The sequence below is a fragment of the Phascolarctos cinereus genome, unplaced genomic scaffold (genome assembly GCF_003287225.1).
Source record: "Phascolarctos cinereus isolate Bilbo 61053 unplaced genomic scaffold, phaCin_HiC Scaffold_4;HRSCAF=312, whole genome shotgun sequence".
Taxonomy (NCBI): Eukaryota; Metazoa; Chordata; class Mammalia; order Diprotodontia; family Phascolarctidae; genus Phascolarctos; species Phascolarctos cinereus.
The window spans coordinates 564927122-564951799 of record NW_027555847.1 but is presented as its reverse complement, the minus strand read 5'-3'; positions in this window follow the sequence as shown (position 1 = coordinate 564951799).

Sequence of the window (24678 nt, the reverse complement as noted above, 5' to 3'; positions counted from 1 at the left end):
ACATTATAGGTGCTATATAAATACTAGCTATTATTATTATCATCATCATCATCATCATCATCATCATCATCATCATCATCAATATTATTATTTATATGATGCAAGGCAAATTACTTAGCCTCTCTAAGCCTCAGGTTCCTCAACTATAAAATGGGGATAACAATGACACCTACCTTCAAGGGTTGCTGTGAGAATCAAATGAGATAATATTTTAAAGCACTTAGCACAGTGCCTGGAAAATAGTAGGCTCTTCATAAATGTTTGTTTGCTTGCTTCCTGAAAGAAAAGAATTAAGGTGAACATAAAGGGCCAGTTAAATGTGATGTGTGTTTATCCTTCTCTTCTGTATGACATTGACATTTGTTATAGGATACTTTATTCTCCTCGATGTTATGTTCTTAGCAGCATGTTAAATTCTCTCCCCATAGTTATAAAGCTTCTAAAAATTTGACCTGCTCCAGTTGATTAAAGGTTTGTCTTTTTACTCTCCTCAAGCACTCAGCAGAGAATAAGAGGAAAAACTTGGCTGGAGTGAAAGAAGATCCCCTTCTTACAGATATTCTTGTAAAATTTCAATTAAAGAAATATTTTATGCAACTTTGACACCATATGACCATAGATCTAGACCTGCAAGGGATGTTAAAAGTCATCTAACCAAAAGGATGAGTTGATTTACCCAAGGTCATACACACACACACACACACATCAGTGCTAGCATTTGAACTTTAGTCTGAAGACTGGATATTGAACTCTCTGAATTCACTGTTCTTTTCCAATATATCACCATGATACCTAGCAAGAAAAATGATCTATTTGAATTAACAATGGAAGTGTATATGTAAATCCTGTTTTGATATATCCATTTGTGAGAAGAAGTTATACCTATGTATAACTCATAAAGCACTCTCTTTCAGTAATCTGACACAGGAACCAGGCTTAGTAAAAAGAGATCTTCTCCTAAATAGGATGCTTAATGGAAATGTCACAGCCCATTTACCATTATCTCTGTATATTCAGAAATGCCAGGATATGCTGGGTCAGGTTGTGTTTGAATGACAATTAATAAAGAACATTCCTCCATCCCCATCTTCTGCATTTGTTTTCAAATCAAGTTATTCCAACAAGTATTTATTAAGCATACTATATACCTAGTCCTGTGCTAAGCTTGGGGTTGAAAATACAAATAAAATGAAAGATAGACTTTACCCTAAAGGAGCTTACATTATAATGGGAGAAAATAAACCAAGAAGGGAGTTATAAAGGAGGGGAAGACACTTATGCAGGGACATAGTAGCCTCAACGTTACTTTAAAATATAGGTTCTGAAAAGAACTCATCAGCTGGAAAAAGGTATATTTTCTCATTTGTTATCATTGCTCCCAGAATTTTCAAATTCCTGTTTTCTGAAACACAGACATTAGAAAAGTCAAGGGCCAAAGAATCATTTTTAAAGTTCCCACAATCCTTTTTATGTCTGCAAACAAACAAACAACACAACATCTCTCTCTCTCTCTCTCTCTCTCTCTCTCTCTCTCTCTCTCTCTATATATATATATATATATATATATATATATGATAGATATTATATAATATATATTTAATATTATTTTAAATATATAATAATTTTTATTTAAATATATTAAACTATGTAATATAAATATACATTTAAATAAATGTTTGTTGCCAGAATTAATTACTGAAGGGACAGTCTCTGTTGATGTAAGTATGTTTTTTCTCTTCACTATCTTATTCTAAAAGGTAGCAGACTCTACAATATTTATAAAATAATTTTGACAATGATATCTAAAGCAATCAACTTTGCCTAGGTAATTTGAGTTTGCCAAATGTTGCACTGCAAAATTCCCATTTAAATTGCTCCCATTCTAGAGCATGTAGCATTTGTATTTATTAGCCTATTCATTTGTGTTCCATGTATGTTCCTATGAAGTTTTGAATTCCATTGGCGACTATATTTGAGATAGATTTCATAATTCAATATTATTAAGGAGAAAAGATCTGGACTATACAAATAAGAGAGATAACAGCTGTAGGATTAAATACATTTTCAATTCTGTACCCAAACTTGCAAAGTTTATAGCTTATGATCTGACTAGTTCCTAAGCGAAAATCATAAGGAAGTGCAAAATCCAGCTTTCAGTTAACATTATTTCATACCATATAAAAAAAGAGATAGATAGATGTTTGAATTAAAACACTTTTAAAAAATAGCTATTTCATGAAGAAAAAAAGATGAGAAAAATTCATGAATGAATGAACGAATGACTAGAAAAGCATTGATTATTAAGCCCTGAGTAGTTTGCCTAGTGCTGAAATTTTCTTTTCTCCCCAACTTTTGCCGTCATACAAGGAGACTTCAGCATATACATTGACCCTCCCCAAATCACCTTAACTACTCAGTTCATCAACCTATTCACTTACTATGATCTACTCCTCCATCCCACCTCAGTCACACACAAAGATGGCCATACCCTTGATATTGCCATCACCAATAAACGTACCACCTTTATGTTCAAGAATTCTAAAATCCCTTTAACTGACCATAACCATTGTTTTTCCAACTCTCCCTCTGTCTTCCCCTCCCAACCCTACTCTTCATCTGGACCACAATCTTCAATCCATTGTCCCTTCAGTTCTTTTCCAGTCCATCTACCCTATACTACACACCCTCTCTTTTTTTCCTCAGTGTGACAACTTTCTAAACCAATTCAACACTAAGCAACACTCTTCTTATGTACCTTGCCCCACTTATGTTTTTGCCATTGTACCTTATCAAACCTCAGTCTTGGATAAGTTGAACCATTCATCACCTTTACTCCTAAACATATACTGCTGAACATAAGTGGAGAAAATCATGCAACTATTCTAACTGGCTTCATGCCAAATTTATGTTACAGAACCTCAGCTGGGTCCTCCATTTCCACTAGGCAATGATTCTATACCTCCCTTATCATCTCACCATCTCACTCCACACAGTGGCTCTTCCAAATTTTTTGATCTCTCCTCAAACCTCCCATGGTTCACCCTCCCCCATGCTCTCAGCTGAAAACTTTGCTACATTTTTACAAAAAAAGGTTGAGGCCATTTGACATGAGCTCCGTCTTCTCTTTCTCATCTCATTCAGATTCCTTATGCCACTGTCTCTTTTACCCTTGTTTTACACAAAGAGGTGGTCTTACTCCTCACCAAATACCACCCATCCACCAGCACCTGCATGAGCATTCCCATTCAATCCCATCTTCTCCAACCTATTTCTCCCTCTGTCATCTTCTCTCTCTCTCTCTCTCTCTCTCTCTCTCTCTCTCTCTCTCTCTCTCTCTCTCTCTCTCTTCTCTGTGTGTGTATATGTGTGTGTGTGCCTCTCTGTCTCTCTGTCTCTCTGTCTTTCCCTCCTTGTCACCCTCACTCCTAGCTGTTTGATGCTTCCATCCCTGCTCTATCACCCTACATCTGTTCTGCCTTTTATGGCCAAACTTCTTAAAAATGTGGCCTAAAATCAGTGCCTCCACTTTCTTTCCTCTCATTGCTCTTTGTAAGGTTACCAACAATCATTTAATTGTCAAAGCCCATGGCCTTTTCTCAGTCCTCATCATTCCTGACCACTCTACAGCCTTTGACACCGCTGATCACCCTCTTCTCATTGGTATTCTCTTCTCTCTAGTTTTTTCAGAATACCCCTTTCTCCTGGTTCTTCTCCTAACTACCAGACTGATCCTTTTTAGTTTCCTTTATTGAATCCTTATCCATACCATTCTGTCAAAGTGTCCCACAGCATTCTGTTCTCAGCCATCTTCTCTTCTCCCTTGATATTGCTTCACTTGGTGACCTCATCAGCCCCCAATGATTGAATTACCACACACACATACAATCACATACACATATAAAACCACAAAAATGTGTGTATAATTGTACATATACATTATGTATAGAGACATATGTATAAATGTACACACCTGTGTGTGTATTTCTGCACTTCCTGCTTAGAATATTTTTCATGCTCTTCTCTCCCTAACCATTTTCTTCATGGAGACTTTTCCATGCATTCTGTCCCATTTTAATCTCCCTTTGAATACCTTGTATATACTACACATTGTAAAAATCCTTTTAACATGCTGCCTGTACTGTCATTTAAGTGTTTCATTTAATTATAAACCTAAGTCCCTTTCCTGGAATATACCTTTTACTTCTTTTCTATGCTCTATAACACATACTAGATGCTAGCTTCAGGCACTGAAATATTTGATAGACAGGTAGATAGATAGATAGATAGATAGATAGACAGACAGACAGACGGACAGCCGGACGGACGGACGGACAGACGGATGGATGGATGGATGGATGGATGGATGGATGGATGGATAGAGTAGATTGATGGATGCAGTAAGGAACGAATTGCTGTGGCAAATTCATGTTTGGTGTCTGATAAGTAGACTGCATTTGGGACAGCTAGATGGCTCAGTGGATAAAGTACCAATCCCTAAGCAAGGAAGACTCATTTCCTGAGTTCAAATATGGCCTCAGACACTTAATAGCTATGTGACCCTGGGAAAGTTACCTATTTGCCTCAGTTCTTCATCTGTAAAGTGAGCTGAAGAAGGAGATGACAAACCACTCCAATATTTTTGCCAAGAAAATCCCAAATGGGATCACAGAGAGTTGGACATAATCAAAATGAATGAATAGAAACAAGTAGACTGCACAGCTATAAAATTTAAGGTGGTTGATATTTGTTATAGCATCTGTCTAGTGGGGGAATGATTGAGGAAAATATATTTACTCTCTGGGGCCAGAATGTACTAAGTGGTCTCTCTCCTATATGTGGAGGGAAGCAGGAGCTCCTTAAGTGAAAATATATTAGGAGCTCCTTATAGTGGAATATTCATATTCCCAAACAGCTAATTATCATATTTTCATTTACAAGCTTAAAATTTGGTACTAATTAATCTCTGTGAAGAAAAAATTAATAATATAAAAATGAAATTACTTGGGAGGGGAAGCATAATATATTCTGCAAACAAGAAGAGGTGAAGCAGTTGGTTTTATGGGCATGACTGGAAGTTGGTGTTCTTGAATTCATTGAGCAATACAATTTAACCAGATACCTTTAACTCTAATGATTTTAAGTGCCAATTAGGTGCTGCTCCCAGCAGGCTATCTATCTATCTATCTATCTATCTATCTATCTATCTATCTATCTATCTATCTATCTGTTTTGACGTCATCTGTACCCCCAGCCCTCAATAGCACACACAAATTCCCTTGAATTCTCAAAAGTTTGTCTCATGGCCTCAAATTATTTTGGTACAATAAAAAAAGGTATATGATGCAACCAGGCTTGCTATGGCACTTGTTAAGAACTATATTTTTTTAAATCTGGAAAGCAATTAAGTGCCATTAGCAGGTTTAGTGATGCTGCTAACAAATTGCTATAAAAATTAAAGTTATATATACTACTTTTCCATCATTGTCCAGGGAACTCTGGCAAAACAGTTTGTATATCTACTTAAGTCTTACAGAAATTAACACCTCTCTTCTAGGTATAGTAATCAGGAGGATGACAGTAGACAATTAATTAGGTCCATCTGCATCATTGCCTTTACATAATTAATATGTTCATTACAGAATTGAAATTGTTTTGCCTGTACTTTGGGGAAGAATATACCAAAATATAGTCATGAACATTTTTATTAAAACTGTTTTATGTTTTCACAACCTGAAGGCTAAGAAAATGAGAGCCTTGGAAAGACCAGAATTAATATTAAGGAAATCATTTTCTTTAAACAGGCTCAATAGAAGGGAGAATTTCTTATCAGAATGGTGCAAAATGCAGCATGCTATCTTGTAAGGGAATGAGTTCTGCATTACTGGAGATAATAGGCTAGAAGCTGAATGGCTAATTCTATTAAATTTTGCATAGGGGAATCTATAGTCTTTCATGCACATCCTTGCTAAAGCAATGTTTCTAATATATTATTCTGACTATGTCATTCTTTCACTCAAGTGTCTTCAACAGCTTCCCACTGTCACTACATGAAAAAAGAAATTCCTTAACTTGGCATTCTAGGTATTCCACAATCTGGCTTAAATTCCTCTTTACAGAATCTTTTCATGGCTATCTGTCTTCTATTTTCCAGCCAAATTAAGCTATTCATTATGTCTTAATTTCATGCTGCCCTTTCTTACTTCATACCTTTACATACACAGTCCCTCCTTTCATGCCTAGAACAGACTTCCTCAACTCTCCTTTACTTCAGTTGAAATCCATCTACCTCTCTAAGCCCCAGCACAATCCCAACCAACCAGAGAGAACCCTTTCTGATTTAGGCATCTCCCTTCCTGCCCAATTTGGAAGTTATCCTTCCCTCCTTTAATCCCTTAGGTTACTCTACTTGAATTCTAGGCCTCACTGTTTGACCTTGCCCTAGGCATTTGCTCTTTTAAAATGTATATTGTACTTATATCTGCCTCATTCATTGCTCATCCTTCCTCACTATGACCTCCACATTATAAAATTAAATTGTAGTTCCTTGAGGGTAAAAATTGCTATATTCTATCCTTTTGTATACCTAACATCTTATATAGTGACCTGTATATAGTATTCACCTATTAAATGTTTACTGAATCAAACCAAATTGAATCAACTAAAGAATCACAGTACATGAGACTTGAAAGGAACCACAGAAGCTTAAGAAGTCCAAAGCATACACAAGACGGAATATCCACTATGATGTACCTGAAAAGTGGTTACCCAGCCTGTATTGAAGATCTTCTAGAATACACCACTTTTGAGTCAGCTCATTCTATTTTGGGGTACCTCTGTTAGGAAATTTTGACATACATTGAATAGAAGTTTTCCTATTTGCCATTTCCATTCAGTATTCTTGGTTTTGCCCTCTGAGGCAAACAAGAAATATCCTTGGTCCATATTACATCCTTTCAAATACTGGAAGATAGCTATCATGTACTCCTCGAGTCTTCTATAGACTAAAAACAAGACAAAACAACAACAACAAAAAAAAAAACCAGTTCTTTCAATTGATTCTCATCTGTCATAGACTCAGAGCCTATGTCTATCCTGGTTGTCCTTCTCTGGATATTATCAAGTTTGTAAGTGTTCTTAAAACAAGGATTCCTGTCAATTGGGGAATGACTGAACATGGTGTGGTATATGATTACAATGGGATACTATTGTGCTATAAGAAATGATAGCTCAATGATCTTAGAAAAAACATAAATAGACTTACATGAAATAATGAAGAGCAAAGTGAGCAGAATCAAGAGAACATTGTATATAGTAAAACCAATATTGTTTTAAGAAAAACTTTGAGCAAATAAGTCATTTTGACTAATACAAATACCCAAATTAACTAGAAAGGACATATGAAGGAAGACACTAGGAAAATACAGAGAAAAAATTGATAAGCAGTAGTACATATAGACAAATTTAACATATATGTATACATACACATACATATATATATACACACATACATGTATACACACTCACTCATTTATTTCTAATAAGACCCATCTCTAGGGAGAGTGGAGGGAAGAAAAAAATTACATAACTTTATTATTTAAAAGGAATAGCAAGTTGCAGATAATAGATTTGCAATTTCATGTTCAATTATCATTTATTATTATACTGTGTTATGGAAATGCATGTTTTATTCCATGAATGAAAAATTGAATTCATTTTTTAAAAAAAGCAAAATATTGTTCAGAACTGAATACAACCTACTGGATGAGGCTTGAAGAGAACAGAGCACAATGGGACTACCACCTTCCTTTTCCTCAATGTTCTGCCTCTCTTACTGCTGTGTACTACTGCTTTAATATTTGGGCTGCCACATCACGCTACTGACTCATATTGCAATTTCAGTCCACAACCACCACCCTTCTAACCTTTTCTCAGGACAACTGCTGTCTTACCATCCCCTCACCCCCAAACTTATATTTGTGAAATTGATTTTGTTTTTAACTACAAGAATTTACATTTATCCCTATTGAATTTCAGCTTTCTTGATTCAACCCAACGTTCTTAGCCCTGGGTTACCAGACCCCTGGATGAAATGCACCCAACTTACTGATTTTGTACAGCATATAAGCTAAGAAAGTTTTTCACATTTAAAATGCAATAAAATGTTATTTACTTTATTTAGGAAGAAGTTAAATAGATGCTTTATAAAGTTTCTTTCATTTTTCAGATTCCACAAATCCTTGAATTTATACAATGCAATTTCATGTTATCTGACACAAGAAATGCAACAATATGTACTCATACGAACCTGGTGGTGATGATGGGAGGTTATTGATTCTCTCTTTTTTCCCCTTTCAGTTCATGCTATACATCAAAATTTTCAGTCTTAAAGATACTTTAGCTAGTCTTTTTTGCAAAATCATTTTTTAAACTAGGTCTTTCTCTTTTGTCTTGGCCAGTAGTCTAGTAGGTACTCACAGGCCTTATTCCAATATTGATCAGCATAGGATCTTTGGACCTCTTCATTTCTAACCTGTGCTAGTTCACCCATCCTTAGGCAGCCTATTGAACCCCTGCTTCTAAGGGTTCACCACATTGCTGCCAGAGTTAGTGTGCAGACATAGTCTGCTTATCTTACAACCAGTCAAAACTTTAGAACACAATGAATTGGAATAGAGATATGCACCACAATACTAAGCCCTTAATTTGGTTTTGTTGTGCCACAAAAAAGATAATCCAGAGTATATGTTACCTAACATATCAGTCTTCTGCAATGTCTTTGGGAAACTCAGAAAGTTGAAAAGCAAAATTCTTAAATAGAAATGACTGCCTCAGTAAATTCTGTATTGACTTAATGGATTTTATATTTTTAGAGAGTTTCTTGACTTCCCCTTTGGGGAGCCAAGATGGCAGATTGAAAAGGTAGTTGTTCTCACTCTCCCCTATCAACCTCTGAAAACCCAGAAAATATCACCCCAGAAAAAACAAAACCCTGGAACACCTGAACTAGAAGAAAGATGAGGAGCAGCAGTGCAGTAGCTCAGCAAATGGGTCTCCCAGTTCCTCAGCAAAAATAAAGGAGGCAGAACTACAAGGGGCCCCAGGTGGATAAGTACCCTGGCATTCATCTGAAAGGAGGTGAAGAAAACAACCTAAAGGCTTCCTAAAGCCCCGCCTTGCTGATTCCAACCCAACACCAGTTGTAGAGCCCTGAAGCCTCCAATTGTGAAGAAATCCTGAAGCCCAGGTGGTAGAGCAGGCAAACACCAACACCTGGACCTCCGAGTGCCTCAGTGAGGGCGGGGGAACCGGTGGAAACCAGCTCAGAAAACCACCAGGAGTCTCAGCACTCCACCGCAAAGGAATCTTCCGGTGCATTAGCAGAAACAAGGGAGACAACACTGCAGGGGGCCCCAGGCAGATAAACATCCTGCAGAAGCCATCTAAAAGGAGCGGAAGAAAGCTAAAGGAAAGGAAAAGCAGGCAACCTAGAATTGCCTGAAAGTTCCAGCCTTGCTGATTCCAGCCCAACACAAGGTAAGCTGCCAGAAACCTACAGCCTCCAATTCCCAGCATAAGAGGCCCCAGAATGCAAAGCCAGTGACCAAGACCTAGGCTCCCAACACAAGAAGCTTGGGTCAGTACCCTCTGTTCCCCAGCAGGAGAGCTCAATCTCTTTAAAGGCCAGGGAATAAAGAAACACCATGAGTAAAAAGAAACATACCACGAATTACTGAGAAGAGTGAAGATCAAGACACAAATTCTGAAGAGGACAACATTGTCAACAAACCCACATCTGCAACAACAAAAGGGAATATGAACTGGTCTGAAGCCCAAAAAGCCTTCTTAGAAGAGCTCAAGAAGGATTTTAATAGTCAAATGAGAGAGGTAAAAGAGTCCTTCAAAAATACAATTGGCCAGTTGGAAAAAAAATACACTGAAGAAAACAAGTCCCTAAAAAACACAATTGGCCAATTGAAGAAGGAAACAAAACTAACAGAAGAGTACTGAAGAAACAAGTCCCTAAAAAACACAATTGGCCAGTTGAAGAAGGAAGTACAAAAACTAACAGAAGAAAACAATCTGTTAAAAACTAGAATTGGACAAATGGAAACTAATGTCTCTATGAGAGAGCAAGAATTAGTCAAACAGAAACAAAAAAATGAAAAAATGATGAAAATGTAAAATACCTCATCAGTAAAACAACAGACCTGGAAAATCGACTCAGGAGAGACAATTTAAAAATTATTGGACTACCTGAAAATCATGATTGAAAAAAAAAGCCTGGAGAGTATCTTTCAGGAAATCATAAAGGAAAACTGCCCAGAAGTCCTAGAACCAGAAGGGAAAATAACCATAGAAAGAATCCACGATCACCACCTGAAAGAGATCCCAAATTGACAATGCCAAGAAATATAATAGCAAAATTCCAAAATTACCAGATGAAAGAGAAGGTGCTGCAAGCAGCCAGAAAGAAAGAATTTAAATATCATGGAACCACAGTCAGGATTACACAGGACCTTGCAGCTTCTACATTAAAAGACCACAGGGCATGGAACATGATATTCCCTAAGGCAAAGGAGCTTGGAATGCAGCCAAGGATCAATTACCCAGCAAAAATGAGCATCATTTTTCAAGGGAGGAGGTGGATATTCAACGAAATAGGAGACTTCCAAACTTTCCTGATAAAAAGACCAGAGCTCAACAAAAAATTTGATCTTCAAGTACAGGACTCAAGAAGGACTTAAAAAGGTAAATGGGACAATATGTTTAATAAGGGGGGGCTGTTTAAACCCCTACAAGGGAATATGAGACTTGCAACCCTTGAGAACTGTATTGTTATTACACCTTGTTAAAGGAGTATACATAAAGAGGGTGGATATTAGTTGACTTTGATGTAATGATAAAAAAAAATCTAATCAAGTGGGTTAAATGGATCCAAATAAGTGGATCAATCTGATCTTAGAAAATGTACTGAGAAAGGAGGAGGCAGACAAGGGTAAATTACATTACAGGAAAAGACACAAAATCCTATTACAGCAGAGGGAAAGAAGGGGGAGAGCATTGTTTGAACCTTACTCTCATCAGATTGGCTCAAGAAGGGCATAATATAATCAGTTAGGTATAGAAATCTAACTTGCCCTATAGGCAGTAGGAGGGAAAAGGGGAAAAGGGAAAGAAGGGGGGGAAAGAAAAGGGGGGGGAAAGAAGGGAGGGAAGCAGCAGTAAGACTAAAGGGGAAGAAAAGGGAAAGGGATAATAAAAGGGGAAGGGACTGAAGGAGGCGGTGGTCAAAAGCAAAACACTAGTGAAGGGGAGAAAGGAAAAAGGAGAAAGAAAAGCATAAATAGGGGGAAAAGGATGGAGAAAAAGACACAGATAGTAATCATAACTGTGAATGTGAATGGGATGAACTCTCCCATAAAACGGAAACAGATTGCAGAATGGATTAAAAACCATAATCCTACAATATGTTGTTTACAGGAAACACATTTGAAAAAGAGTGACACATACAGGGTAAAGGTAAAAGGCTGGAGCAGAATATATTATGCATCAGCTGAAGTAAAAAAAGCAGGGGTAGCAATCCTGATCTCAGACAAAGCAAAAGCAAAAATAGATCTAATCAAAAGAGATAAGGAAGGAAACTACATCCTGCTAAAAGGCACCATAGACAATGAAGTAATATCATTACTAAATATATATGCACCAAATGGTATAGCATCCAAATTCTTACAGGAGAAGTTCAGGGAGTTACAGGAAGAAATAGACAGCAAAACTATACTAGTGGGGGACCTGAACCTCCCCCTCTCGCACTAGATAAGTCTAACCACAAAATAAACAAGAAAGAAGTTAAGGAGGTGAATAGAACATTAGAAAAGTTAGGTATGATAGACCTCTGGAGAAAACTGAATGGGGATAGAAAGGAATATACTTTTTTCTTCAGTACATGGCACATACACAAAAATTGACCATGTACTAGGGCATAAAAACCTCACAATCCAATGCAGAAAGGCAGAAATATTAAATGCATCCTTTTCAGATCATGATGCAATAAAAATTATATGTAATAAAGGGCCATGGAAAGATAGACTAAAAAATAATTGGAAACTAAATAATCTAATCCTAAAAAATGATTGGGTCAAACAACAAATCATAGAAACAATCAATAATTTCATTCAAGAGAATGACAATAATGAGACAACATACCAAAACCTATGGGATGCAGCGAAAGCAGTTCTTAGGGGAAGTTTTATATCTCTAAATGCTTACATAAATAAAATAGAAAAAGAGGAGATTAATGAATTGGGCATACAACTAAAAAAACTAGAAAAAGAACAAATTAAAAATCCTCAACTAAACACCAAATTAGAAATATTGAAAACCAAAGGAAAAATTAATAAAATTGAAATTAAGAAAACTATTGAACTAATAAATAAAACTAAGAGCTGGTTTTATGAAAAAACAATAAAATAGATAAGCCTTTGGTTAATTTAATTAAAAAAAGAAAGAAGAAAACCAAATTACTAGTATCAAGAATGAAAAGGGCGAAGCTACCACCAAGGAAGAGGAAATTAAAACAATAATTAGGAATTATTTTGCCCAACTATATGCCAACAAATTTGACAATCTTAGTGAAATGGATACATATTTACAAAAATATAAATTGCCCAGATTAACGAAGAGGAAGTAAAATACTTAAATAACCCCATCTCAGAAAAAGAAATTGAACAAGCCATTGATGAACTCCCTAGGAAAAAATCTCCAGGGCCAGATGGATTTACATGCGAATTCTATCAAACATTTAAAGAACAATTAATTCCAATACTATATAGACTATTTGGGAAAATAGGTGAAGAAGGAGTCTTACCAAATTCTTTTTATGATACAAATATGGTGTTGATACCTAAACCAGGAAGAGTCAAAATAGAGAAAGAAAATTATAGACCAATTTCTCTAATGAATATAGATGCAAAAATTTTAAACAAAATATTAGCAAGTAGATTACAGCAACTTATCACAAGAATAATACACTATGACCAGGTAGGATTTATACCAGGAATGCAGGGTTGGTTCAATATTAGGAAAACTATCAGCATCATTGAGCATATCAACAAAAAACCAACAGAAGCCACATGATCATCTCAATAGATGCAGAAAAAGCTTTTGATAAAATACAACACCCATTCCTATTAAAAACACTAGAAAGCATAGGTATAAATGGAGTCTTCCTTAAAATAATAAATAGCATCTATCTAAAACCTTCAGCAAGCATTATATGTAATGGGACAGGCTAGAAGCATTTCCAATAAGATCAGGGGTGAAACAAGGATGTCCATTATCACCACTGTTATTCAATATTGTACTGGAAACCTTAGCTTTAGCAATAAGAGAAGAAAAAGAAATTGAAGGCATTAGAATAGGCAAAGAAGAAACAAAGCTATCACTCTTTGCAGATGACATGATGATATACTTAGAGAATCCTAGAGAATCTAATAAAAAACTACTTGAAATAATAAACAACTTTAGCAAAGTTGCAGGCTATAAAATAAACCCACATAAATCATCAGCATTTCTATATATTACCAACAAAGCCCAACAGCAAGAGATAGAAAGAGAAATCCCATTTAAACTTACTGTAGACATTATAAAATATTTAGGAGTCTACCTCCGAAACAAACCCAGGAACTCTATGAACACAATTACAAAACACTTTTCACACAAATAAAATCAGATCTAAATAATTGGAAAAACATCAGTTGCTCATGGGTAGGCTGAGCTAATATAATAAATGACAATCCTACCTAAGCTAATTTACTTATTCAGTGTCATACCAATCAAATTACCAAAAAATTATTTTATAGAGTTAGAAAAAATAATAACAAGATTCATTTAAAACAAAAGGTCCAGAATATCAAAGGAACTAATGAAAAAAATGCAGGGGAAGGTGGCCTAGCAATTCCAGATCTTAAATTGTATTATAAAGCAGCAATCATCAAAACTGCTTGGTACTGGCTAAGAAATAGGGAGGTGGATCAGTGGAATAGGTTAAATATGCAAGACACAGTAGTCAAACTATAGTAATCTATTATTTGATAAACCCAAAGACCCCAGCTTCTGGATAAGAACCCACTCTTTGAAAAAAACTGCTGGGAAAACTGGAAAAGAGTATGGCAGAAACTAGGCATAGACCCAAATCTCACACCATATACCAAAATAAAGTCAAAATGGGTTCAGGACTTAGATATAAAGGCTGATACCATAAGTAAACTGGGAGAACAAGGAATAGTTTACCTATCAGATCTATGGAGAACAGAAGAATTCATGACCAAACAGGAGATAGAGAACATTATGAAAAGCAAAATGGATAATTTTTATTACATTAAATTGAAAAGTTTTTGCACAAACAAAGCCAATGCAACTAAGATTAGAAGGAAGGTAGAAAATTGGGAAAGAATTTTTACAACCAGTCTTCTGATAAAGGCCTCATTTCTAAAATATTTAGAGAATTGAGACAAGTTTATAACAACACAAGCCATTCCCCAATTGATAAATGGTCAAAGGATATGAATAGACAGTTCTCAGATGAAGAAATTAAAGCCATCTATAGTCATATGAAAAAATGCTCTAAATCGTTATTGATTAGAGAAATGCAAATCAAAACAACTCTGAGGTACCACATCACACCTATCAGATTGGCCAACATGACAAAACAGGAAAATGATAAATGTTGGAGAGATGTGGGAAAATTGGAACTAATACATTGTTGGTGGAGTTGTGAAATGATCCAACCATTTTGGAGAACAATTTGGAACTATGCCCAAAGGGCTATAAAAATGTGCATACCCTTTGATCCAGCAATAGCACTTCTAGGGCTATATCCCAAAGAGATCAAACAAATGGGAAAAGGACCCACATGTACAAAAATATCATAGCAGCTCTTTTTGTGGTGGAAAAGAATTGGAAATTGAGAGGATGCCCATCAATTGGGGAATGGCTGAGCAAGTTGTGGTATATGAATGTAATGGAATACTATTGTGCTATAGGAAATGATGAACAGGCTAACTTCAGAAAAACCTGGGAAGACTTATATGGTCTGATGCTGAGTGAAGTGAGCAGAACCAAGTGGACTTTGTACACAATAGCAGCCATGTTATTCAATGACTAAGATTGTTAAACTGAACCTTCTCAGCATTATGAGGATCTAAGACATTCCAGAGGCCTCGGGATGGAAATGCTTCACATCCAAAGAAAGAACTATGGAAGTCAAATCCTCACTTAATTTTACCTTCTGTTGAGTTTTGTTCCCTCTTTCTGATGGTTCCTCCTATTGGTTTTCATTTTTACTTACAACTTCACTAATGTGAAAATATGTTTAATGGGTATGTAAATGTAAAGCGTATATCAGATTGTGCACCACCTTGGGGAGGATGGGGGGGAGGAAAAGGGAGAAAAATTTTCTACTCAAAAGTATATGGAAAAAATAAAAAAATTTAAATTAAAAAAAAGAGAGAGTTTCTCAACATAACTGGACCCTGTTTCCTCTGGAGGTCTTGCCCATAGAATTATGAGAACCTTCTTGACCAGCTTTGTGGAGATTATTCAATGGTGGTTGTGAGTTTGTGGCTATATAGACATTCCTTACAGAGAGCAAATATTCCTAAAAGCTAAAATGTCTACAAAGGGATATGGACTCTTTATTAACAACACTAAAATTTATGAGGAGAAAGAAAGAGGAGTAAAGGAAAAGCAATGCTATCTCTATAGAGTATAGAGCTGAGAGTCCTAGGTCCATTATTCGATGACTTTGACACAATATTTGTGAGTTATGTATTCTCTGATTAGTCAACTAATCCACACATATTTATTGAGTTTCTAACAAAGGCTAAACACTGTAGATGACACAAACACAAAAAAGTCCTGATTCGGCTGCTTGTTACTCATATGATCTTGGGCAAATCACTTGACTTGAAGTTCCTCATCTGTGACAACAACAACAATAGCCAGCATCTGTTTAGTGCCTACTATGTGCCAGGAGCTGTACCAATAGCCTTACAAGTATTCTCTCATTTTATACCAAACAATAACCTAGGGAGGTAGTTATTATTACCCCCATTTCACAGTTGAGGAAAGGGAGGCAAAAAAAGGTTAAATACTTTTCCCATGATCTCAGAGCTAGTAAGTGCCTGAGACTGGATTTTAATTTGGATCTTCCTAACTTCAGTTCTTGTGCTGTATCCACTGTACTACCTAATATGAAGAGATTGGACTAGATGACCCCAAGGTCCTTTCTAGCTTTAAAAAATATGACCATTTGATCCTAAGTAAATGACAAGGTTCCCATCCCCACAGAGCTTACCATCCAATTAGAAGCTTGGGTGATAAATTATCTATGACTATACATATCAATATGATCATAGCATTTTCAAATTCAGTAAGATTTATTTTCCAGACCCTCAAGCTCCAAAACACACCAGCTAGGTATGATTTTCTTGACTCCTCTTTCAAGCATCTTACTAGGGCATGAAGGTTATAATCTAAACTGGATAAGAGTCAAGGGCTGAGGTGTGGCTAGAGCCAGCTAGTTCTTACTGGCTCACACAAGCCAATTTTCAAATTTTCACTATGAGTATTTACACTCTGGAAATCAGCAAATTCTAAAGACAAGGGCTTGACTTATTATTTTGTTAATTATCTTAAGAAAGAGATGGGAAAATGTTAATCATGCAGATTAGACTTAAAATTGTATCGTAATTAGATATTTTCTGAAGAGCCAGTTGCTAAACATTTACCAACATACCTTGGCAGAGGGATATAATAATATCAAGAAAGTGGATCTTACTGTGGAACACCTGTCTTGTTCTATCAACCTGCTTCCCTAGAAAGGGTCTCTAATCTGACCTTTCTGGGAGTAATAAGAAAACACAAACTGATGGGCTATCACCTGAAACTCACAGCCTGAGACATGATATAGTATTATGTGACTTAGATTTATTCAAGCTTTTGACATGCATTGATTACCCTTCAAAATTTGGAAGATAGAAACAAAGCTGAAAGGGTTTTGAAGAGAACACATTCAAACGAGGAAATACTAATAGTGGCATTCAAAGGAATTGAAATAATGTTAGAGTATAATAGGAACAGTAGTTCCTCAAATAAAAACATTCCCTAAGGTCAAGGGCCATGTCATTTTCTAATTTGTTATCCCTAGAAGGGAGCACAGTGTCCTATACATTTATTGTTGTTCAATCAGTTCAGTAGTGTCCAACTTTTTATGACCCCATTTTGGGGGTTTTCCTGGAAACAGTGCTGGAATGATGTGCTGTTTCCATCTATAGCTCATTTTACAGATAAAAAAAAACTGAAACAAACAAAGTTAAGTTACTTGCCCAGGATCACACAGCTGGTAAATGAGGTTAGATTTAAACACAGATCTTCCTGACTCCAGGCCTGGCACACTATCCACTGTGCTAACTACCTGTCTATAATCCTACGCACAACAAGAACTTAATAAATGTTGAGGTTTTTAAAAGGTAAGTAGTCGGGGGAGAAGGTCCCTTAATTATATAGGCCAGTAAGTATGAAGCAACAAGGTGGAGCTCTATCCCTTTGCTCCTGCATTGAGACTTTTTTCTCTTATCGATTACAGAGCCATGGATCTGAAAATCAATCTGACTCTGAATTTCTTTGCCATTTTCCTGTGTTGACAATCACTAAAGGTATGGAACACTGTATATAATGAGTATGATTATCTTTGTATTAATTTTTGAAGTAGGGCAGCTAGGTAGTAAAGTATATTGAGTACTTGGACTGGAGTGAGGAAGACTCATCATCCTGGGCTTTGACACTTGCTAGCTGTGTGACCCTGAGCAAGTCACTTAGCCCTGTTTCCTCAACTGTAAAATGAACTGGAGAAGGAAATGGCAAACCACTCCATGAGTGAAAAATGACTCAACAACAACAACAACAACATTTTTTGAACTACTTTTCTTCTTCTAAGGTGGTTCTTCCATATGGAGAGGGAGATGAGGAAAAATAAACTGTAAAATATAGGTGATGTAAAAACAAAAGATATCTATTTTTAAAGGAAGAAAATGGTGGATAGGTTTAAAGAACTATGTTATTTGAGAGATAGCTAGGTGGCACAATGAGTAGAGTGCTGGACCTGGAATCAGGAAGCCTGAGTTCAATAGTAGCCTCAGATGCTAGTTGTATGACCCTGAGCAAGTCCTTTAATTTCTGCCTCCCTCCATTTTCTCATCTGTAAAAAGAAGATTATAATAACGCCTTACCTATTAGGTTTATTAGAAGGATAATGAGTTAATAATTATAAAGAATTTTGCAAATCTAAACTGTGCAAAATAGTAGCTATCATTATAATTGTACAATTTTATGACATTGCTCATGTGCTCCAAAAATCCATAATTATCCCACAGGCTGCAAGTCATACCAAATTTATACCACTAACAAGAGAAGCAGTTTTAGGGAAACAGCATATTTGAACAGAAAAAAAAATACGGCTGTTGGTGCTCAAGTAGGTCAGAGCAACATAGACAAAAAAGCATGAGAAATAAAAGGAAGTATGCAGAATGTACAAAAGACACCTACCAGAAATATAAGTGGAAATGTTCTTTCCACCTCTGGTAGGGTTAAAAAATAGCCAGCCAGCCAACATAAGAAGCCAGATGAGCATCAGACTGACCCACCAAAGTTCTGTTGAGTGAAAACAAGAAACCTCTCAACAGCTTGCAGCAGTGTAAGCCAAGGAGCCAAGTTAGAAAACAGGAACTAAATAGAGACAGCAGTGCCGCACAGAGGCTAGCATGGGGTCCTCCCTCCTGCCAAATGTACAGTAGGAATGATCACAGCAGCTTAGTTGTGTTTTAGGACCTAACAGAGGTATAAAACACAACTGCTGTTGTTGGCAGATGCAAAGGGATACCAAAGAGCATTTTTATTTTGAAAGGGGAAACTTGGGAAGGGAAAAAATAGCCAGTCATCATTTCCATCTCATCAAGAGAGAAGCATGCATTGAAGGGGTGATCAAGTTCCCTTTTCCATATTCACAGGCTTTACACATCATCACATCAATTGTATTTTTGTTTGTTTTAAATTGGAGCTTTACTGATTCTCTTTTAACACCTCTTCTCCTCTATGAGAAGGAAAAAAGTAAAAGAAAAGCTTCCTATCTCCTCTATGCTAGTGACTATTCTGAATATAAATAAGCTTTGGAATTCATAGAGTAGGAGGGAAGGTATTCCCAAGTACAGGAGACAGGATGGGCAAAGGAGGGAAATGGTGAGAAAATATAGCACATGTTCAAAGGAGAGATGATATGACAACAATAAGAGACTTGCTAACAAAAATTGAGGACCCAGGTGAACTTATAAGGCAGATACCATACTCTAAATTCATATTGAGACAGGTCATTAGGATCCATAATCTCTTTCTCAAACAATATTATGAATATAAGGAATAGGGGAATTATAATGGATAGTAAAAGTTTCAGAAAATGAAATATTCTAAGTAGGTTCTAAGTTGAAATGACTGACCATAGAATCTCTATCAGAAAGCTGATGAATATTACTGGAAAAAGTCATTGCTACCTAAAAAAGTCCTCTGACTCTTCCCCAAAGAACTCCATCACCTTCCCTATTGCAGCTATTGAAAACCTTTTCTTCTCCTCTTAAGCTTACTCTACCAGCTCTCCCTGCTTCCTCATAGCAGCAGTCCACATTTCTGAATTCCTCAACAATCCATCCATTTTTTCTACTTCTTCGTTACATGTTTGATACAGAATGATCCTTCTCCTCACCAAGGCCAGCTTATCTACTTGTGCCTTTGATAACTGACTTTCAGAGATTTCTCCATTGATCAAAAACTCTCTCTTCCTTGATAATTTCTCCTCTTCACGTATTTATGATATTGTTTTCTGATTGTACACTTTTTTCCTTCTTAGTATCCCATGTAGGATTAACATGAATGTTCTATTCCTCTTTGTGCTACCCTGCCTATCCTTGGACTATCTTAAGCTTTCTTCTCTTCTCTCTACTCACTTTTTCTTTGTGATCTCATCAGCTTCCATGGGTTCAACTATTAACTCTTTGCAGATGACTCCCAAAGCTTTAAATACAGTCTGGATCAAGTTCCTAAGGGCTGATCCCACATCTGCAACTGCTAACTGAACAGTTCCACCTGAATGTCTCAAAGATTTTTTTTCAAGCTCAAAATATCTAAATCCAAATTCATTATCTTTCCCCATGAACCCACTTTTCCTGTCAACTTCCCTATTACTATCAGGGACAGAATAATCTTTCTAGTCACCTAGGTTTGCAACATAATAGTCATAATTGAATCTTCCCTTTTACTCACTGCCCCTCCTCTCCACATCCAATTAGCTGCCAAATATTGTTAATTCTTTTTTTAAAATTTTATAGATTTTGGGGCAGCTAGCTGGCACAGTGGATAGAGCACCGGCCCTGAAGTCAGGAGGACCTGAGTTCAAATCCGACCTCAGACCAACTTGATACTTACTAGCTGAGTGACCCTGTGCAAGTCACTTAACCCCAATTGCCTAAAAACACAAAAAAATCATAGATTTATCAATATGGTATCCCATGTATTCTTCTCCCTACCTTTGCCCAAGAATCATCCCATACCATAGTATTTTATTTAGAAAGAAAAAAGAAATGTCAATGCAACTGATCAATACATTGAGAAGGTCTGAAAACATGTGCAATATCTGACAACTATGCATCTGCCAAATCAATGAAGGGGTAGGTTAGAGGTGTCTTCTCATATCTCTTCACTTGAGCCCAACTTTATCTTTATAATTTTATCACATTTACTTTTATTTTTTGGTGTGTAAGTGTTCTTTACAATTAAATCATTGTAGTTACTGTCCATATGACTTTATTTGCTCTGCTAACTCCACTTTGCATCTGTTAATATAGATTTTTTCATGCTTTTCTATATTCACAAAATATCATTTCTTGCAGCACAGTATCCCATTGCATTCATACACCATGACTTGTTTAGTCATTCCCCATGTAATGAGTATCTACTTTGTTTCCAATTCTTAGTTATCATTAAAAGTGCAATTATAAATGTTTTGGAATATATGGGGATATTTTTGTTATCACTAGCTTCTTTGAGGCATAAGAACAGTAATGGAGTGTCTAGTTCAAAGGATATGGATATTTTAATCACTGTATTTACATAATTCCAAATTGTTTTCCATAACAGTCATACCATTTCACATCTCCACAAACAATGTATTGTTATTCCTATTTTCCCACATTCCCTTAAATATTTTTGCCATTTTTTTTTATCATTTTTGACAATTTGTGTGGTGTGAGGTGAAACCTCAGAGTTATTTGGATTTGCATGTCTTTTAGTGATTTGCAAAACTTACCTATTTATCATTTTTTGTAATTTCCTCTTATCCATAAGTGTGAGGAATATGATTGTATTTTTAAGGTATAAGATCACATATCCATTTAGAATGTGTTGTGGAGTGGTATGTGGGGTATTGGTCTAAGCCTAATTTCTGCAAGACTACTTTCCAGTTTTCCCAGCAAGTTTTATCAAATAGGGAGTTTTTATTTTTCCCTGGGTAATTTATGTTTTCATTTTATCAATTACTGAGATATGAAGTTCTATTGTTTCTGAATTTCCCTTGTCTATTCAGTTCCATTTATATATTTCTTTATTCTTTAACCAATACTAAATGGTTTTCATGACTGCTGCTTTATAATAAAGTTTGAGGTCTGGAAGTGCTATTCTCCCTTTGCTCTCCCATATTTTCATCATTTCCACAGATATCCTAGATATCTTGTTTTCCCAAATGAATTTTGTTATTATTTTATCAAGCTCTGTAAGGTATCCTCTTGGTAATTTGATTGGTATAGTATCAAAAGCATAAATTAATTTTTCTGATAATATTGTTTTTATTATATTGGTATAACTTAGCCATGAGCACTAAATATTCCACCAGTTATTTAAGTTGTTTTAAAATTCTTTAAGGAGCACTTTGTTTTTGTTGTTGTTGTTTTCTTTTCTTTTGGTGAAGCAATGGGGGTTAAATGACTTGCTCAGGATCACACAGCTAGTAAGTGTCAAGTGTCTGAGGCTGGATTTGAACTCAGGTCCTCCTGACTCCAAGGCCAGAACTCTATCCACTGAGCCATCTGGCTGCCCCTATAAGAAGTACTTTGTAGTTGAATAAATACAAGTCTTTTATCCTCATTGAGAAGTTGATTGCCAGATATTTTATGCATTTCGTAGTTATTTAGAATGTGCTTCCATTTCTATTGTGGCTTCTTGTGTTTTGTTATGCTTGTATAGGAATGCTGTTGGTTTTTGAGAATTCATTTGTAGCCTGGAACTTTGTTGAAGCTATTAATTATCTAAATTAGTATCTTTGCTGATTCCCTGAGGTCATCCAGATAAATCAACATATATCACCAGCAAATAGGGATAGTCTTTTCTCCCTCTTACCTATATCTATGACTGCTTTCCTTTGTCATATTGCTATTATTAAAATTTCCAGAACTCTAATTTCTCCAGATATTTGTTGAATTCCATATTTTTGCTTTAGTTTATCTTTTTGATAGACTTATCTAAAACTGATAGAGGGATATTGAAGTCTCCTATAAATATCATGTTACTCTCTATGATTTCTTGAAGCTCAGATGTTTCATTTATTAATTTGTATACTAAGGCATTTGGAAAGCCTACAAGTTTATTACTGATGTTAGTTTATTGTATATAGTTCCTTTCAGTATAATTTAGTTTGCCTATTTAGCCCTTTTAATTTTTTGAATGTATGTTTTTACTTTGTCTAATAACATGATGGCAACTCCTTTTTTTTCCCCACATGATGCTGGTAAGTTTTTTTCCTATCCCTTCACTTTCATTGTGCATATTTTTAAATGTGCTGCTTGTAAGAAATAGATTGTAGAAAGCAACATTGTAGACTTTTTTCCTTAGACAATTTCTTACTCTTTCATTTTATTGGATTGTTTAGTCTATTGGCATTTATAGTTATAACATAGCATTATATTTTCCTTTATCTACCTCTGAAATTTTTTTTCAGTTGATAATGTTTTCCTGTTTTCTGCTCTAAAAACAGAATTATGTTCCTTTAATCTTTTTTTTTAACAGAGCCCTATTCCCATTGGCTCTCTTTCTCTCACCTCTATCCCTTCTTCTCATTTGTTACCCCTTTCTTTTCAGGGTTTTGTTTATTAGTTCCTCTTTTCTGATCTTATTTGTTATATAGTTCTTCCGTGTTTTTCCCTCTTAGATAAGTTCCTTCCTTGTCTCCCCTTTAACTACTTCTGTTCATTAGATTTTTTAAAATTTAATTTTGCCACCTTTTCCACAAAGGATTTATTTCATTTTCTTCATTATCCATCTCTCTCTTTACTCTAGTTGTTCATTCTTTGTTTCATTACCTCTATAATCATCTTATCTCTCTCTCTTTTCTGTGTATTCTTCGTGTAATCAAAGATTCCAAGGTGAGCTCATTCTAGACTCCGCCCTCTAGGAGCTTTCTGCCACTGCCTTGTAGGGCTTACCCTGTGGATTCTCTTTCTTTATTGTGCTTCACTCTCAGAACAATGCCTATTCTTGCTGGTGTCAGAAAGTATATTTTCCCATGGCAGGGCATCTTCCCTATTCTTCTCCCTGCCCCTCTTCACCCACTGATTCAAAAAATATCTTGTTGACCTATGTGCCTGGAAATCCTTCTTCCTCTTCCAGTCCTCCAGGTGCAAATTTTCCACTTGGGTTCCAACTCCTCACCTACCAGGAAAAGCAGATTTTTCAGGCACCAGATCCTCCAGGCCTCATCCAGTGTAAGGGCTTCATCTTATTGCATAGACCATCTCTATTCACACATAGGAGCAGTCATCAATGGGATTTCCTTACCTCTCCAAAATAAGGCTTCCTTCCTCTCCAATATTTCCCCCTTCCTCCTCACCCACTTCCCAGTAGGCTCTTTACCTTCTGTGACCACTTAGGTCACCTTCCCCTCATTGATGGCCTTTGATTTGATCCCAGTGCATCTCTTACTACTCTCCTATACCTGTAGCTCTGCCCCCTTTCCTGTACCCCCCTCATGTTGTAATGTAATTCCCACAAAAAATTTTTAACCTTCTTTTGGATTCTGTATGTCCTAGGCCATGGGAATAATGAAAGTTGCTTTACCATCGCTATATAATTTCTGTTTTAGAGAGATTTGAGAGATCATAGGAATTGGAGAAAATGTCTATTCTGATGTCTTGTTGCTCATATAACCCAGAACCAAATCTTGTTAATTCTATCTCCACAACACATCTCATCTCTGTATTCCCCTCTTTACTTCCAGAGCCACTACCTTAATTCAGACAATAAACAACAAGCATTTTTTCTCATCATTATTTTCTGGACTATTGCAACAGATGCCTAATCTGTCTCCTTGAATAACCTTTTTACAATGCATCTTCCACAGCTAATAAATGAATGTTCCTAAGGCACAGGTCTGACCAGGTCACATCCCTGATTAAGAAGCTTTCATGACTCCTAGAGCCATTAGGTTAAATCAAACTCTTCTTTTGCTATTTAAAGTCCTTCCAAATCTGGGCCCATCCTACATTGCCAGGCTGATTTTATATAATGTTTTCCACACACTCTACATTC